The 18,556-nt window shown below is 42.0% G+C and overlaps 8 non-coding genes across 8 annotated transcripts; all 8 read left to right on the top strand.

The window, feature by feature from the left end:
- Nucleotides 1-214: 214 nt before the first annotated feature.
- Nucleotides 215-286, top strand: trnaw-cca (transfer RNA tryptophan (anticodon CCA)). Its single transcript has one exon. It is a non-coding gene; the product is annotated as a tRNA-Trp (tRNA).
- Nucleotides 287-2,800: 2,514 nt separating this feature from the next.
- trnaw-cca (transfer RNA tryptophan (anticodon CCA)) lies at nt 2,801-2,872 on the top strand. The gene has a single exon. It is a non-coding gene; the product is annotated as a tRNA-Trp (tRNA).
- A 311-nt stretch (nt 2,873-3,183) lies between these two features.
- Nucleotides 3,184-3,255, top strand: trnaw-cca (transfer RNA tryptophan (anticodon CCA)). The gene has a single exon. It is a non-coding gene; the product is annotated as a tRNA-Trp (tRNA).
- Nucleotides 3,256-3,477: 222 nt separating this feature from the next.
- On the top strand, nt 3,478-3,549 carry trnaw-cca (transfer RNA tryptophan (anticodon CCA)). Its single transcript has one exon. It is a non-coding gene; the product is annotated as a tRNA-Trp (tRNA).
- Nucleotides 3,550-4,710: 1,161 nt separating this feature from the next.
- Nucleotides 4,711-4,782, top strand: trnaw-cca (transfer RNA tryptophan (anticodon CCA)). The gene has a single exon. It is a non-coding gene; the product is annotated as a tRNA-Trp (tRNA).
- Nucleotides 4,783-5,004: 222 nt separating this feature from the next.
- Nucleotides 5,005-5,076, top strand: trnaw-cca (transfer RNA tryptophan (anticodon CCA)). The gene has a single exon. It is a non-coding gene; the product is annotated as a tRNA-Trp (tRNA).
- A 1,258-nt stretch (nt 5,077-6,334) lies between these two features.
- On the top strand, nt 6,335-6,406 carry trnaw-cca (transfer RNA tryptophan (anticodon CCA)). The gene has a single exon. It is a non-coding gene; the product is annotated as a tRNA-Trp (tRNA).
- Nucleotides 6,407-6,921: 515 nt separating this feature from the next.
- Nucleotides 6,922-6,993, top strand: trnaw-cca (transfer RNA tryptophan (anticodon CCA)). Its single transcript has one exon. It is a non-coding gene; the product is annotated as a tRNA-Trp (tRNA).
- Nucleotides 6,994-18,556: the final 11,563 nt, after the last annotated feature.

The following is an 18,556-nucleotide window of genomic DNA, read 5'->3' as shown; positions in this document are numbered from 1 at the left end:
ACAGATAGGCCACTACGATGGAAAAGAGTTGAGGTGTCTCTCTCTCTCTGCAAGTACATTTTCGATGAGAGCTATGGTCTGGTCTGGTGCATACCCAAAAATACTTGAGCGAGCATCAAAACATAGAGATCCTAAACCTGTTCCAGGCAGCATAGGAAAAAGCCACATTAAAAAATTTTTATTTTTGGTAACATTTAGATTTTGCATTTGCCAAGATTCTGTGGCGCAATGGTAGTGCGTCTGACTCCAGATCAGAAGGTTATGTGTTCAAGTCACATCAGGATCAAGTGGACAATTTTGAAATTATGCTGGATCTCTTTTAAATACGTATCATTTTGTAACTTGTAATGCTCATTTAGGCTAGAGGAACTGACTGTGATAGGCTATAAAATAAGTATTATTTTTCACCACTTGCTCTCAGAGGAGACGGACGCTATTTTCTTCCCTCTCCCAAATTTTCCCTGCTTGCTGCTCTTTTGTCTTGTTTTGTCTTGTTCAAATCTAACAGGAGCCTCTATCAGCATCCCAATCCCGAATCTAATCATGGAATTGATTATCTGGTCTTTCTTCGCTTTTGGTCAAATTTCTCTATTAGAAGGACGGGAAATGGGAGAGTTCACAAGTCCTGAGGATGTGGAAGACATCCATCACCAGATTGGAATGTATGATATCGGGTCTTATGCTGATTGGATCTGGCATTTTCCTGAATTATCGCAAAAAATTGGATTACGTTGGCAGCATTATTGGAAGCCGCAGTTAACGAAGAAAGGAGCCAAACTCTCTGAACTCTCTCAGATGGATTCCACCGTGGAACTTTAAGAGGAGGATAGTTTGTCTCACAGGATATGGCCACACTATTGGATTACTTATCGAACTGACCAGGAACAGTAGGGCTGGCAGCCATGTTATGGCTAGCCCGTCTCAAAACACCTTCTCTATTCTCATTCGCCCCCCCCCCCCTGAATGAGCAGCCTGTGGTCTGTTTTCTTCTCTCCAAACTCTCCAAGGACGGAATGTTGATAAGACGCTCTGACCTTTCCCTCACTTTTCATGTACACCTGGTCCCGGCTCTGCCAACGAACTCTCGAGGTCATCTCTATGTGAGAGTCAGCAGCAGAGTCTGAGTAAACAGGCTTATCTCAACGAACACTTTCACTCCCCCTACATCACTACATATCCTATATTGTCACTGTCTCTTCTGGCTCCAACCCTCCTCCCTCCCAGCGGTTGGTCAGTAGGAGGCGCGCCATAAGGGCAGCGCCACACTGTGGCTGACCTGCGAACTACCCATCCTAAAGACCCATCCCCTGTGATAACGTGCTGTTGTATTGAATTGAATGTTGTGTTTGTGGGTTTCTGTCGCAATGTTGCTGAAGAGTTTTTTTTTCATGATCCCAAACTCTGCCCCTCTCTACAAGGGCCTAGTTTGGTTTTTGCCTTTTTTTATCTCTTCTTCCTCCCCATCGTTTGTTATCCCATTTCTAATCTGAATAAGGGGCGCCGCCCTGGTGGTGAACCACAGTTCTCCCGGTCCTGTGCTCCCATGTTTATGATTGTCTTTTCATGTTTTCTTGGACGGGATGAAACTGAAATGTGATTTCGTTGCTCTGTAACATGTGCAATGACAAATAAACTCATCTCATCTCATCTATTACCGCCAATCAGACAGATTCATCTCAGCTCGAGTCTGTGTGTAAATAAAACAGGCAAAATCAGAACTGTTTGCAAACCAGTATATATTAGAAATTCAAAGATTATATACAAATATATATACAGTATATGTGGATATTCAATAATAAATATATATAGTAGACATTTGCACAATGGGAACAAAAGAGAAAGGAAAAAACAAAACAACTCAGTTCATGTGGTGAGTTGTGGCTCTTCAATTCATAAGAGTCCAAGGTTTAGTTCATGATTTTGTTTCCGTTGGGGTTTTTTTTTTTTAAGTAGGGGTCCCAAGATCCAGCAGAAAAAACAAAAGGGTTGATTCCTACCACGTGGTGGTTGAAAATGGGTAGCTCACCATCTGCTGAGTCGGGTCATGTAGGGGTTTTTTGTAGGCAAATAAAAAACCTGACCTTGACGCAACTTCGATCAGAAGAATTGTGAAGAGTCCCAGATTGTGGCCGGGTTTCCAAATAGCGCTTGGCACCTCGTTGAATCCGACTCAAAGATTGCTTATTCAGCATCCATCCATCGATTCAGTTTGGTACTTTTGTGCCGGTTCACCAGAGGAGTTTAGCATGCTTGCTCCTGGGTAGCCGATCGCCCGGAAGTTACAACAACTATGACCTCATTTTGTAGGCAGTAACCCCGTAGTGCGGCGGAACATTTTCACAATAAAAGTAGGTCAAGTAACATGGGTTACAAACTGTTTGGCTTTTTGTATCAAGTCTGTCAAAGATAATCTACAGATAAGCCACAACGATGGAGAAGACTTGAGGTGTTTCTCTCTCTGTCTGGTCTAGTTTGTACCCAAGAATACTTGAACTAGCAACAAAACATAGAGATCCTAATCATGTGCCAGGCGGCAAAGGAAAAAGCCACATTAAAAAAATAAAAAATATTTGGTAACATTTAGATCTCACGTTTGACAAGTTCTTGTGGCTCGATGGTAGGGCGTCTAACTCCAGATTATAAAGCGATGTGTTCAAGTCATATTGTCTGGTCAAGTGTGTACCCAACAATACTTGAACTACCATTAAAACATGGAGCTCATAAACCTGTGCCAAGTGGCAAAGGAAAAAGCTGCATAAAAAAATCATAACCTGAAACATTTAAATCTCACATTTGTCAAGATCCTGTGGCGCAATGGTAGCGTGTCTGACTCCAGATCAGAAGGTTATGTGTACAAGTCACATCAGGATCAAATGGTTACTCCATGATATCAGCAGGATCTCTCTTACAAATTTATCATTTTGTAATGGTATATGTTTGACTTTTGGTGTCAAGTCTATCAGAGATAATTTACAGATAGGCCACTACGAAGGAAATCAGTTGAAGAGTCTCTGTTTGCAAGTACGTTTTCAATGAGAACAACTGTTGTCTGGGCTAGTGTGTACCCAACAATACTTGAACTAGCATTGAAACATAGAGATCCTAAACCTGTGCCAAGCGGCAATGGAAAAACCCGCATAAAAGGAATTCGATTCTGTAACATTTAGATCTCATGTTAGACAAGATCCTGTGGTGCAATGGTAGCGCGTCTGACTCCAGATCAGAAGGTCATGTGTTCAAGTCACATCACGATCAAGAGGACAGTATTGAAATTATGCTGGATCTCTTTCAAATACAAATCATTTTGTAACCACAAGTACATTTTCGATGAGAACTATGGTTTGGTCTAGTGTGTACCCAAGAATGCTTGAACTAACAATAAAACATGGAGATCCTAAACCTGTGTCAAACTGCAAAAGAGAAAGCCAAATTTAGAAAAAATAATTTTCAGTAACATTTAGATCCGTCATGCTACATGATTCTGTGGCGCAATGGTAGCGCGTCTGACTCCAGATCAGAAGGTTATGTGTTCAAGTCACTTCAGGATCAAGTGGACAGTTCAGAAATGTAGCTGGCATTTTTTAAAATGTTTACCATTTTGTAATCGTAACTGTTTGGCTTTTAGTATCAAGTCTATCAAAGATAATTTACAGATAGGCCACTACGATGGAAAAGAGTTGAGGTGTCTCTCTCTCTCTGCAAGTACATTTTCGATGAGAACTATGGTCTGGTCTAGTGCGTACCCAAAAATACTTGAACGAGCATCAAAACATCCATCCATCCATCGATCCATCTTCATACTTGCTTATTCCCGTTTATCAGGGTCGCGGGGGTCTGCCGCTGCCAATCTTCGGCTCTCGTAGGGTGCTGGGCGGGGGTACACCCTGGACCGGGCGCCAGTCCGTCACAGGGCAAGCATCAAAACATAGAGATCCTAAACCTATTCCAGGCAGCAAAGAAAAAAGCCACCATAAAAAAAATTATACATGGCAACATTTAGATCATGTATTTGCCAAGATGCGTGGTGGAATGGTAGAGCATCTGACTCCAGATCAAAAGATTATATGTTCAAGTCACATCAGGTTCAAGCAATCAGAAATTCTGCTGATTCTCTCTTACATGTTTTTGATTGTGTAACATTATGTGTTTGGCTTTTGGTGTCAGGTCTATCAGAGATAATTTACAGATAGGCCACTACAAAGGAAAACAGTTGAAGTGGGGGCAAGTGTGTACCCAACAATACTTGAACTAGCATTGAAACATGGTGATCCTAAACCCGTGCCAAATGGCAAAGGAAGAAGCTGCATAAAAAAAATCATGACATTTAATTCTGGTGTTTGACAAGATCCTGTGCGGCAATGGTAGAGAGTCTCACTCCAGAATAGAAGGTTTATGTGTTCAAGTCACATCAGGATCATTGGACAATTCAGAAATTATGCTGGATCTCTTTTAAATAGGTATCATTTTGGAACTGTTTGGCTTTTAGTATCAAGTCTATCAAAGATAATTTACAGATAGGCCACTACAATGGAAAACAGTTGAAGTGTCTCTGTCTGCAAGTACGTTTTCAATGAGAACAACTGTTGTCTGGGCTAGTGTGTACCCAACTAGCATTGAAACATAGAGATCCTAAACCTGTGCCAAGCGGCAATGGAAAAAACAGCATAAAAGGAATTCGATTCTGTAACATTTAGATCTCACATTTGACAAGATCCTGTGGGGCAATGGTAGCGTGTCTGACTCCATATCAGGAGGTCATGTGTTCAAGTCACATCAGGATCAAGTGGACAGTTTTGAAATTATGCTGGATCTCTTTTAAATAGATATCATTTTGTAACCGCAAGTACATTTTCGATGAGAACTATGGTTTGGTCTAGTGTGTACCCAAGAATGCTTGAACTAGCAATAAAACATGGAGATCCTAAACCTGTGTCAAACTGCAAAAGAGAAAGCCAAATTTAGAAAAAATAATTTTCAGTAACATTTAGATCTCTCATACTACATGATTCTGTGGCGCAATGGTAGCGCGTCTGACTCCAGATCAGAAGGTTATGTGTTCAAGTCACATCAGGATCAAGTGGACAGTTTTGAAATTATGCTGGATCTCTTTTAAATAGGTATCATTTTGTAACTTGTAATGCTCATTTAGGCTAGAGGAACTGACTGTGATAGGCTATAAAATAAGTATTACCGCCAATCAGACAGATTCATCTCAGCTAGAGTCTGTGTAAATAAAACAGGCAAAATCAGAACTGTTTGCAAACCAGTATATATTAGAAATTCAAAGATTATATACAAATATATATACAGTATATGTAGATATTCAATAATAAATATATATAGTAGACATTTGCACAATGGGAAAAAAAGAGAAAGGAAAAAACAAAACAACTCAGTTCATGTGGTGAGTTGTGGCTCTTCAATTTATAAGAGTCCAAGGTTTAGTTCATGATTTTGTTTCCGTTGGGGTTTTTTTTTTTTAAGTAGGGGTCCCAAGATCCAGCAGAAAAAACAAAAGGGTTGATTCCTACCACGTGGTGGTTGAAAATGGGTAGCTCACCATCTGCTGAGTCGGGTCATGTAGGGGTTTTTTGTAGGCAAATAAAAAACCTGACCTTGATGCAACTTCGATCAGAAGAATTGTGAAGAGTCTCGGATTGTGGCCGGGTTTCCAAATAGCGCTTGGCACCTCGTTGAATCCGACTCAAAGATTGCTTATTCAGCATCCATCCATCGATTCAGTTTGGTACTTTTGTGCCGGTTCACCAGAGGAGCTTAGCATGCTTGCTCCTGGGTAGCTGATCGCCCGGAAGTTACAACAACTATGACCTCATTTTGTAGGCGGTAACCCCGTAGTGCGGCGGAACATTTTCACAATAAAAGTAGGTCAAGTAACATGGGTTACAAACTGTTTGGCTTTTTGTATCAAGTCTGTCAAAGATAATCTACAGATAAGCCACAACGATGGAGAAGACTTGAGGTGTTTCTCTCTCTGTCTGGTCTAGTGTGTACCCAAGAATACTTGAACTAGCAACAAAACATAGAGATCCCAATCATGTGCCAGGCGGCAAAGGAAAAAGCCACATTAAAAAAATAAAAAATATTTGGTAACATTTAGATCTCACGTTTGACAAGTTCTTGTGGCTCGATGGTAGGGCGTCTAACTCCAGATTATAAAGCGATGTGTTCAAGTCATATTGTCTGGTCAAGTGTGTACCCAACAATACTTGAACTACCATTAAAACATGGAGCTCCCAAACCTGTGCAAAGTGGCAAAGGAAAAAGCTGCATAAAAAAATCATAACCTGAAACATTTAAATCTCACATTTGTCAAGATCCTGTGGCGCAATGGTAGCGTGTCTGACTCCAGATCAGAAGGTTATGTGTTCAAGTCACATCAGGATCAAGTGGTTACTACGTGATATCAGCAGGATCTCTCTTACATATTTATCATTTTGTAACGGTATATGTTTGACTTTTGGTGTCAAGTCTATCAGAGATAATTTACAGATAGGCCACTACGATGGAAAAGTGTTAAAGTGTCTCTCTCTCTGCAAGTACAAATTCAATAAGAGCTATGGTCTGGTCTAGTGTGTACCCAAGAATACTTGAACTAGCCTCAGAACCTAGAGATCCTAAACCTGTGCCAGGCGGCAAAGGAAAAAGCCACATTAAAAAAAAATCATATTTGGTGACATTTTGATCTCGCATTTGCCAAGATCCTGTGGCTCGATGGTAGGGCGTCTGACTCCAGATAATAAAGTGATGTTTTCAAATCATATTGTCTGGTCAAGTGTGTACCCAACAACACTTGAACTAGCAATAAAACATGGATATCCTAAACCTGTGCCAAAAGGCAAAAGAGAAATTCAAATATAGAAAAAATAATTTTCAGTAACATTTAGATCTCTCGTTTTGCATAATTCTGTGGCGCAATGGTAGCGCGTCTGACTCCAGATCAGAAGGTTATGTGTTCAAGTCACTTCAGGATCAAGTGGACAGTTCAGAAATTCAGGTGGAACTCTTTTAAATGTTTACCCTTTTGTAACAGTCACTGATTGGCTTTTAGTGTCAAGTCTATCAAAGATAATTTACAGATAGGCCACTACGATGGAAAGGAGTTGAGGTGTCTCTCTCTCTGCAAGTTAACTTACAATGAGAGCTATGGTCTGGTCTAGTGTGTACCCAATAACACTTGAATTCACATTAAAACATATAGATCCTAAACCTGTGACAAGCGGCAAAAAAGAAAGCCACATAGAAAGAAATTGTATTTGTTAACCTTTAGATCTCCTTGGCTCCAGTTGTTGCTGCCGGTCATGATGCGTCTTCGGGCCCGGGGCGGCACCTGTTTTTGCAGAAGTGGTTCTTACACAAACATTGGTTATGGATGCAGTGGCCTTGGGCTGTGGGATAAGCTTGTGTTGGTCTTTTCCTTTGACACATACATCCCAAATTTATATATATATAAAATAAAAAAAAACTCTTCCTCACCCTCCGCGGGCGGTCTCTTTTTTCCTCCAGGCTCGGGTCCTCTACCAGAGGCCTGGGAGCTTGAGGGTTCTGCGCAGTATCTTTGCTGTTCCTAGAACTGCACTTTTCTGGACCGAGATGTCTGATGTGTATTTCCTGGGATCTGCTGGAGCCACTCCTCCAGTTTGGGGGTCCCTGCCCCGAGTGCCCCAATGACCACGGGCACCACTGATGCATTCACCCTTCAGGTTTTCTCCAACTCTTCTCTGAGCCTCTGGTATTTCTCTAGTTTCTCGTGTTCCTTTTTCCTGATGTTGAAGTCGCTTGGTATTGCTATGTCAACCACAACAGCTTTCCTCTGCTCTTTGTCCACCACCACAATGTCTGGTTGGTTCGCCAGTACCATTCTGTCCGTCTGTATCTGGAAGTCCCACAGGATCTTGGCTCGATCATTCTCTACCACCTTTGGAGGTGTTTCCCACTTTGACCTTGGGGTTTCCAGCCCATACTCTGCACAGATGTTCCTGTACACTATACCAGTCACTTGGTTATGGCGCTCCATGTAAGCTTTCCCTGCCAGCATCTCACACCCTGCAGTTATGTGCTGGATTGTCTCATTGGCCTCTTTGCACAGTCTACACCTGGGATCTTGTCTGGTGTGATAGATCTGGGCCTCTATTGCTCTGGTGCTCAAGGCCTGCTCCTGTGCAGCCATGATGAGTGCAGCTCTGAGAGCAATTCCTACATCAACCATCACTGAAACCAATGAGCTGATATACTCCACAGCAGCAGTGATCTCGAGACGCTTGGCTATCGTAAGAGCAACCATGAGATGAAATACCCACCATGGAAAAGAAGGCTGGAGGCTAACATCAAGGCAGCACGGAGAGAAGTGAGTCAATTGACAGAGGCCTTGAAAGGTGCAATGAAAAAGCAAGTACCCAAAAGGTACAGCCAGATGCCCATACCTAAAGCATTGGAAACTGCCAAACAAAGGCTCCAAGCCTTGGCCAGCCGCCTAAAGAGATACACGAGAGACAACGAAGCCAGACGAGTAAATCGTCTGTTCGCAACTCAACCAGCGAAAGTGTACGCTCAGTGGCAGGGTAACAATAACAGAGCAGACCCACCAAGGCTGGAAACCGAACAGTACTGAAAAGGCATATGGGAGAAGGAGGCAGCATACAACAGTGATGCACAGTGGCTGGTGGCTCTGAGAGAGGACCACAGCAACCTCCCTGAACAGAATCCAGTTACCATCACAGTGGCAGACGTCCAAGAAAGAGTCTCAGGTATGAAAAACTGGACAGCACCAGGCCCCGACATGATACACGCCTACTGGCTTAAGAAACTCACGGCACTCCATGAGTGCTTGGCAGCACAAATGAACCAACTGCTGAGAGATGGGAACCACCCTGAATGGTTAACCGAAGGGCGCACAATCCTGATCCTGAAGGACCCCTCAAAGGGTACAGTCCCATCCAACTATTGCCCAATAACCTGCCTCTCCACAACGTGGAAGCTCTTGTCCGGCACCATAGCGGCTAAGATAAGCGGGCACATGGATCAATATATGAGCACAGCTCAGAAGGGAATCGGTAAAGACACCAGAGGTCCCAAACACCAGCTCCTGGTAGACAGAACAGTCACTCGAGACTGCAGAACCCAACATACTAACCTGAGCACTGCCTGGATTGATTACAAGAAGGCCTACGACTCAATGCCACATACTTGGATCATTGAATGCCTGGAGCTATACAACATCAACAGGACTCTAAGAGCCTTCATTGCAAACTCGATTAGGCTGTTAAAACCACCCTTGAAGCCAATGGCAAGCCACTTGCACAAGTCTCCATCAAATGTGGCATATTCCAAGGAGACGCCCTGTCCCCACTGCTGTTCTGTATAGGTCTGAACCCCCTCAGCCAAATAATCAACAAGACTGGCTATGGATACCGACTCAGGAACGGGGCCACCATCAGTCACCTCCTCTACATGGATGACATCAAGCTCTACGCTAAGAATGAGCGAGACATCGACTCACTGATCCATACCACCCGGATATACAGTGCAGACATTGGGATGTCATTCGGACTAGAGAAATGTGGTTGGATGGTGACTAAGAGAGGGAAGGTAGTCCACACAGAAGGGGTCTCACTCCCAGAAGGAACAATAGCAGACATTGAGGACAGTTACAAGTACCTCGGAGTCCCACAAGCAAATGGCAACCTCGAAGAGGTGACAAGGAAAGCAGCTATGGCCAAATACCTCCAACGAGTACGGCAGGTCCTAAGAAGCCAGCTCAATGGCAAGAACAAGTCCCGGGCAATAAACAGCTACGCCCTGCCAGTAAATATATATATATATATATGTTTTTTTTAATACATTGTAATTCCTGGCAACCCCACATGGGGTCGCGGCCCCAAGGTTGAGAAAAATTGCAATAACCTAACGACTCCATATCCATTTTGCTTGCTTGAATATTGTGTTTGTGACATACTTTTGCTACAATTTAGGGGCGGCTGGTAATATATGTATTTTTTTTTATTTTTTGGGGGGAGGGGGTTATAACCAAAATATATATATATATATACATAGATATATATACACAAAGCAAACGTGTACAAACTAAGGTTAATAGTAGGTACATTATATATAGAATGATTAAAATCATGGGGACACTCTGGCCACCTACTTAAGACTTGGTGGCAGCTAAATTTTGTCTTCAAAATTATTTGTTTTTAAATTGTTTTATTTCCAATTAAGATTTGAAGGAATTTTCCAGCATTTAAATGCGGGAGAGTGCACATAGTTAATTTCAAACTAAATAATATATTGCCTAAAAAAGATTTGTGTGTTTTAAAGCTCACCTCTGAAGAATTGAGTAAAAAGTTGTTTTCCCTCATTTTACCTTCTCTCCCTTTAGTTTATTTCTTTTTTTCCTTTATTGAGGAAAGACATGCTGCTGTCCTATCTCTCGCTCCACCCACAGCGCAGCAGCAGAGGCACATGAGGGTCGTACCGTTTGCACTGTTTTAAAGAAGGAGTAGCTAGGACCCTAATGCAGCATGAATAATATAATAATAATATAAATAATCCCCTGCCTTGGGCCCTGGGTACTCAGTACCCTTTACCCCCCCAGTCCGACGCCCCCGCACTATAGAGTCTGATTTCTAGATCCTGCCCTATGCTCCTTTAATAAAGTTGAAATGATAAATGAAACATGAAAATTGCACCGGCAAAGAAACCCCTTTACAACACGACAGAGTACAGAGTATGTACACCTCTGTTACATCCAACCTTCAAACATATACGCATTTGCCCATAATTAACTCTACTTAAGCTCCCACATGAATGCATATTTCCGACGAGCACTGTACTAGTATCATCCATCCATCCATTTTCTTACCCGCTTATTTCCCGTTTAACAGGGTCGCGGGGGTCTGCCGGTGCCAATCTCCGGCTCTCATAGGGCGCTTGGCGGGGGTACACCCTGGACAGGGCGCCAGTCCATCACAGGGCAACAGAGACACAGACATTCACTCCTATGGGCATTTTAGAGACTCCAATCAACCTTACAGTCATGTTTTTGGATTGTGGGAGGAAGCCGGAGTACCCGGAGGAAACCCACGCAGCACGGGGAGAACATGCAAACTCCACACAGAAAGGACCCAAGTGTCCACCCCAGGGCTTGAACCCAGGACCTTCTTGCTGTGAGGCGGACGTGCTAACCACTAAGCCACCGTGCGCGTACTAGTATCAATAAATCAGAAAAATATCTGGCCAATCAAATTAAACATAACAGAGAAAAAAACCAATTGTTTTCATCAGACATCAACCCACAACAAAACCATAAGACCACATTTCTAAATAACATTAATCTCCCTAAACAAATAGACCTTCTTGAATCTCCACTAACTTTAAATGAACTCACATCTGCCCTTAATCTTCTGCCTAATAACAAAGCTCTTGGTCCAGATGGTTTCCCTGCTCAGTTCTACAAACACTTGTGGTAAATTCTATCACCTCTCTTTGACAAAATGATGACCAAAATAAAATACAAATCCAAGCTTCCAGCAACAATGAATACAGCAACCATCCCACTTTTATTAAAACCAAACAAAGACCCAACAATTCCATCAAGTTACTGACCTATTTCACTCCTCAATGCAGATATTAAAATCATCACAAAGGCACTAACACTTTATTAGAAAAAGTAACTCCATCCAGATCAAACCGGTTTCATTAAAGGTAGACATTCATCCAACAACACCCACAGCACAACAATCTAAAACCGTCATTGTCACCTGAGATGTAGAAAAGTTAACTGGTCATTTCTATTCAATACCCTCGAAACCTTTGGCTTTGGGAAATCATTCATCAACTGGGTTAAAATCCTATACACTTCACCTACAGCCATAGTTTTCACTAATGGACACATCTCACAAACTTTCACACTGCACAAGGATTCTATGCAGGGATGCCCACTCTCCCCATCTGTCTGTGTGTGTGTGTGTGTGTGTGTGTGTGTGTGTGTGTGTGTGTGTGTGTGTGTGTGTGTGTGTGTGTGTGTGTGTGTGTGTGTGTGTGTGTGTGTGTGTGTGTGTGTGTGTGTGTGTGTGTGTGTGTGTGTAATATGTCTGTGTGTGTGTGTGTGTGTGTGTGTGTGTGTGTGCGTGTGTGTGCGTGTGTGTGTGTAATATGTCTGTGTGAATGTTCTCATATTAATGCTTCATCCATCATCTCTTTTCATTATATCCATATCTTCTAAGGCTCTTATTAAATCGAGTCTGGGCGGCCATCTTGGATTATGTCGTCACCAGCATGTCATCGACAGGATGAGCATGCTCAGAACGATCAGAACGAATTATTTAATTTGGAATTAAAATTGGAATAAACCAGCCACCTAATCCGGATTTTTGTTTAATTTGGAATTACGTTTTCAGGATTTAACTTATATCTGAATTAAAGCTCCCATGTAAGCATGGCCAATATTCCACACCACATTTTTGCATCCATCTCTCAACGTGAGATGGTCAGAGCCATGGGGGGTTGGCCGCCTGTAGCTAGACCCATCCTTAAAATGTGCTCATACAACATTTTAAGAGTTTAATACCAAGTATTTCAATACTTTGTTTTACATATACCTGGATGGGAGGCAGCAGTGGAACAAAAAGATGTCGGCTGGGAAAGGGAAGTGAAGAAAAATGGATACTGTTGGCGCGTTTGTGAGAAAGAAGATGAGAAAGCGATGAGCTTCCCTCTTATCGTTCACGGCAGTCACACTCTGCGGATTTTTATCTCAACTGGCAGGAAGGTTCGTGAGGCTTTTAACTGATTATCTATTTGTCAACATTTCTCACAATGTCCCCCTTTTAAAGCCTGGGGGAGGTCTGCACATATTGACTTCCACTCCTACAGAATGTAGAGATGGATTCCACATGCAGAGCTTCTTCTAACGCCAGGTGCCCAGTTCTGTTTTTGAAGTGTGTGCAGTGGAGTATTTAGAGACAACAGTAGCATGTAGATTAGCGTCAGTGTCACAGATCACCTGACCACAGTCTGCCTCTCATCAGTCATTAGCCACGGAGTGGTTCCTCTGGCCACGCTGGGACGGTTCCTGGACCATTTCAAACAAACAATTGAATGAGTTGAAAGGCTTAATATGATTAAAAAACGATCAGCGACGTCTGTGGCAGGAGCCACTGTGTGTAATTGGATTGCTAATGGGGAACACAAATGAATAGTGGTTGGTGGGGGGGTGGGGGGGTGATAAATCATGTCCCTCTCCCAGGTGTAAGCAGCAGTCATTCAATATTTGAAATGAGTGAATGTGAGATAACCTCAGAGCTCATCCCTCCAGGAATTAATTCCACCACAATAAAGACCACGTCTCATTAATTTAAAGGAACAAATGATTTTTCAGTGGAGAGTTGTAACCATGGTGATAACATTAAAGGGTAGCTTTAGTTTAAAGGGGGAAACACACCTTTCTACCCACTGGTGCTTATTGTAGTTTTATATTCAGATGACGTGAAACCAGTTAGACTTCAGACGTGTGGGTTGAACTTTGAAATCATCACTAAGAGCAGGGATGGGCAACTCTATCTGAGGGCCACATTATCAATCTCAGTGTCAGCATTTAGAATAATCACCAATCTGAGCATTAATACAATATTTTAGTCTGTGGTTTTGATATTTTGTCAGTATTTAGCCATTTTGTGTATTTCAGTCATTATTTGTGTTCTTGTCATTTTTCTTGTCACTTTCTGTATTTTTGTTGTAGTTTTCATGTCATTTTGTGTAATTTTGTCAACAGTTTGTGTATCTTTAAAGTAGAGCTACACGATTATGGCCAAAATGATAATCATGATTATTTTGATCAATATTGTAATCACGATTATAATCACAATTATTTATCATATTAGGGTTTTTCTTACACTACTTTTAAACAAACTATGTTTGCAGCATACAGTGCAAAATAAAGCTTTAAAATAAAATTATGATAAATAAAATTAACCCAAGAATTTAAAATGTTAACTGTCTAAATACACTGTTACAGAGTGCAGAGCCTGTATTTTAAATGTAAAACTGTGGACAACAGGTTAATTTAATCATTGCAACTATTCTGTAATGTGGTGTTGTTTTGTGTTTTTGTAGTCATTTTGTTTGCTTAAGTGCTTGTTGCATCTGTTTTTGTTATAATTTCATGTTTTATGAGTCATTTAGTGTATTTTGGGAATTTTTTGTCTGTTTTTGTGCATTTAGCTGCTGATTTGTGTGTTTCTGGAATTATTTTGTGTATCATGTTGGGGTTCATTTTCTTTCAACTTCTTGAATTACAATTTTGGGGAATTTGCTTTAGAGTTTAGATCGGGCCCAAAAAATCCAGCCCGACCCATTAACTTAAATTGTAGGCCCAAAGCAAACCCGATGTAAATTATTTATTAAATGTATTGCAGCTGTAGATTAACAGCGCAGTGCCTCACACAGTGAGGGGGGAGAAAGGGGGGCACACACTCACCGCAGCCCAAAAGGTATTTTAATAACGTGACTTATCACAGTTTTACAGGTTTTAATGGAGGTCGTAGTAACACGCCAAAAATAAACAAACACACAAAGAACCGTCTTACACCATCATACACACACCACCGTGGGAACACAATTCTTCAGTCTTTTTCCCGCTTACACCCGCCCTTTCCCCAGCCTCCCAGCCAATCAACACTCAGAACACATGTAAACAAAGACAAACATTGGCAGAGAAAGCTGCACGTAACCATGATGCCTTCATGACCATGGGAAATCTCAGCATCAGGTAACCACTGAATAAACACAAGTGGAACATAACCAGAACATAGAACCCAGTCCGTTACAGTATGTAGACCAGACCAGGTGGTCCATGTGTGGAGCACAGACCTGACTGAAGAACCAATCATATTCGTTCTCTGAGCTCCAGCAGCAAGTGAGGAATGAGCAAAGTCAGCAAAAATGATCAGTGAATGTAAACGCTGAACAACTAAACACAACGCGCCGTCAATATCATGTCCCGCTACTAACAGAAATCACTTTAGAAATGATATCACAACAATATAGAAGTGTTTTTGTGTTTATTAAAAATAATATTGATTAAAAAAAAAAAAGTTAAAAATGAAGCCTGAGCCCGGCCCGACAGCTGAGCGGGAAAATGAGGCCCGGACCAAGAATCTGCTTTGCCCATGTCTGACTAAGGGTGTAAGAAAAAATTGATTCACTGCTGTGATTATCGTATCAATCTAAAACAAAATGTTTTTTAGCTAAAAAACAACATTTAATGTTGCTAACATTAGCATAACACATAAACTCCTGGTCACTAGGAGTCAGTGAACGCACCATAAGACCTTGTTAAACTACTTCAATGACTTTTAGCTGAAGTTGATTGCACTTCATTTCCATAAAACATACTGGTCACTTTTATAGATGTATGCAGTTACTTTTTTATAAGAATTTTAGAACTTAACAGAATCAGAATCTGCTGTAGAAGCAAAAGTTTAACTTTTTTAGAAAAATGGAATTTGACAGTTTGATAAACATACCACTAGTTATTGATGTTTGTACTTGAATTACAGTTAGTTACCATTTACTTATTCTCACAAGTTTTGAAAAATTAAATAAATAAATTGTATTTCATACCATTTTGTACTTTGTATGTACTTTCTGACTCAGTATGTGGGCCAGATTGCACACGGACTGAAAGCGGATCACACGCAGCCCACCACACATACAGTCAGAGGAAACTCTGTGACTCTGTTCTTCCTGAACACGTTTGTGCCTTTATTCTGTTGCTTCTCCACTTCAGTCTTCCTTCTTCCTCTTGCTTTGCCGTGTAATTGCTGTAACAAAAGCCATGTCAGAGACTTCAGCTGGAACATCTGCCATCACACTGTCCCTACTCTCAGATTGTCAGTGAGCATAGACTTTTGACGAGCAGCTTGAGCAGCCAATAGAAACGCTCAAAACAGCGTCACGCTTATTTCTAAATCTCATTTACAGACATTTACTGTCCACTGAGAACACTTGGGATTACAATATGCTTAAAGATGATTATAGATTTGTTGACCAAATAACACAAAAAAAATTACATTCTGCAGCTTTAATGGATTAAATGATGTTTGTGTTCTCTGTGTTTAGCTCCACTCTTCAGTCTTTAATCTCTCCTTTCACACCTACCTGACAGTTTCATCTTTACCTTTTCACGTCATTTACTTTAATCCCATACATTGTTTATAGGTTAACAGCCATATCTCTAAAGGGTCTAATATGGGGAGTTACACCCCCCCCCATACTCCCACCCCTCCCTAAGGTAGAACAAAACCTACTGATTTTTTTTTAAGTATGATATATAAGAGGAAACACATAATTGTCAAATAATTTGCTTCAAAACATTTGTTGATGTCATATTTGTTGGGCTGTCGTCAACCAGGGAAATGGTTGGTCGACCAAGACTATGGCACACGTAGCGATTAGTCAGTGTACTGTCCTCTGATCAGAGCAGAGACAGAATTAAGACACACTTGAAGCATCCACTGTTGAATCAAACCTTTTCCTTCACAAGAACATGGATTATCTTTATATTTGATACATGGATTATGTAAATAGAACCATCTCTGGCGCGCGCTGCTTACCTGACTTGCGCTGATCTGATGACATAAACAGTTATCTGTTAAGTGTTAATAGAAGCAGGTTTACCACTAAAACAAAGGTAAATATGTCATTTGTATGAGGAAAAAATAGGTTTTAATTGTTTTAATTGTAGGTTTCAGGTTGGGCTCTGATATAAATACCTAATGTCTGTCAGACCTGTAGGTTTCAGTTTGGAGTTTGGGCCAAAGCTTGAATAAGGTTCATATCATAAATGGTCTGTGTTTAACCACCAAAAACCAAAACAAAATATTTGTCTCATTCATTCTCCGGCTCCACAAACCCGACAATGTGCATGCGTATTGGAGCCATAAAAAATTCACACTGGAGTCTCATACAGGTCACATTTAAATGGTCATGTGAACGGATGAACAAAAAACATTGGGAATTAGCATTAAGATTGCTTTGGAGAAGATGCGCTCTGTGGGCGTGGATAGCAGGGATGCAGAGGAGTCGCTTTGCAGTCAGAAGGAGCCTGGGGTATCTGCCCTGATTTAGTTTCCACACACCAGTGACCCTGTAGAGTCAAATTTGCATCGGTCTTGAATGTAATCCTTTATTTTGTCAAAACTGGATCCTCTTTGCACAGCAGGAGTGTGTGGATGAGAGTCAGGTTGATGCTCCGTCTGCTATGGATGTGGACTGAGCACATGCGGCGTTGCGTCATATACTTAATTGAGAGCGTCGAGAGTTGAAAGTCAAAGTCCCTGCATAATAAATTAGTCTGGTTGACCAATGAAAATCTTGGTCGACCACGACGGCATCGACCAATTAGTCGACTAAACGACCAAAGTTGGCAGCCCTAGATATTTGGTACCAAAATGTTGACAATGATGAGACACATCTTCATTAAAACAATTTGAGTCACTACTAAATCAATTCAGATGATAGGTCCAACAGACACTCTTGTTGCTTAGACACATCATCAGTGTTGTATCCTGGGTTCATTGGGTGTTTCGGATCTCACAATAAACACCCTCGCCCAGTTGACCCGGCGAGGTTGATCAGGCCCCGGCTTGTGTCTAAGTAGCTTATGAGGCCCACAGATCCCCTGCTTGATCCACAGCCATCTTGACACCTTTTCTGCCACGTCAGTGATGTCTCTGATGGCTTTCCTGTTCTGCAGTCCCTTCACTCCCAACATCTTGAGTGCCCTGATGAGAGACTGGCTGACAAGCCCTCTGCACCCGACCTCGACGGGGTTGCATCTGGTCCTCCATCCGGTGCTTCGGCATTCTCCTGCCAGCTCCTCATACTTGGCCCTCTTCCTCTCGAAGGCTTCCTCCATCCTGTCTTCCCAGAGAACAGTCAGCTCCAGCAGGACCACTTGCCTCATTGTTTCAGACACCAGACACCAGGACTATGTATCCTCCTGGATCAGCTGACGCCTTTCCTTTCCCTGGGACTTGTTGTATTGAGGTCTTGGATTGCTCCCGAGACCTGCCCGTCCGGATGCCACTGTTCCCATCAGCTCGCTGTGTCGCAACTGTGACTCAGCCTGGTTGACTGCCTCATGAGCCTTCCACTTCCGGCCGGTTCTCACTTCTATGCCTGCCGAGGAGATTTTGATATCACTGGAGTCCCTATACAGCAGCACCTCTCTTGCTCAGGTAAGTATAAACTCCTCCATCAGACTACTGAAGGGCAGTTTTAGCTTGTTGTTCCACTTCCGGAGGAAACAGGTGACCTTCCTCTTGAAGCACTCAACAGTGGTCATTGGCACATCATAGACCAGCAGTGGCCAGAGATGCCGTGTTGGTAAATCCAGGCTTTAAAATTGCCTGGAAGCCCCGACTTATCCACCACTGTCCGCCAGGTTCCCAACATCTGTTGATCGGAGTGCTACGGTGTCCTTCAAGGAGCAGTCGTAGATCTTGCCCAGGCTCTTAACTAGCTTCTCTCACAC

This window comes from Gouania willdenowi, chromosome 19 (assembly GCF_900634775.1).
Source record: "Gouania willdenowi chromosome 19, fGouWil2.1, whole genome shotgun sequence".
Taxonomy (NCBI): domain Eukaryota; kingdom Metazoa; phylum Chordata; class Actinopteri; order Blenniiformes; family Gobiesocidae; genus Gouania; species Gouania willdenowi.
The sequence above is the reverse complement of the archived record's forward strand: the minus strand, read 5'-3'. Positions and strand labels throughout refer to the sequence as shown.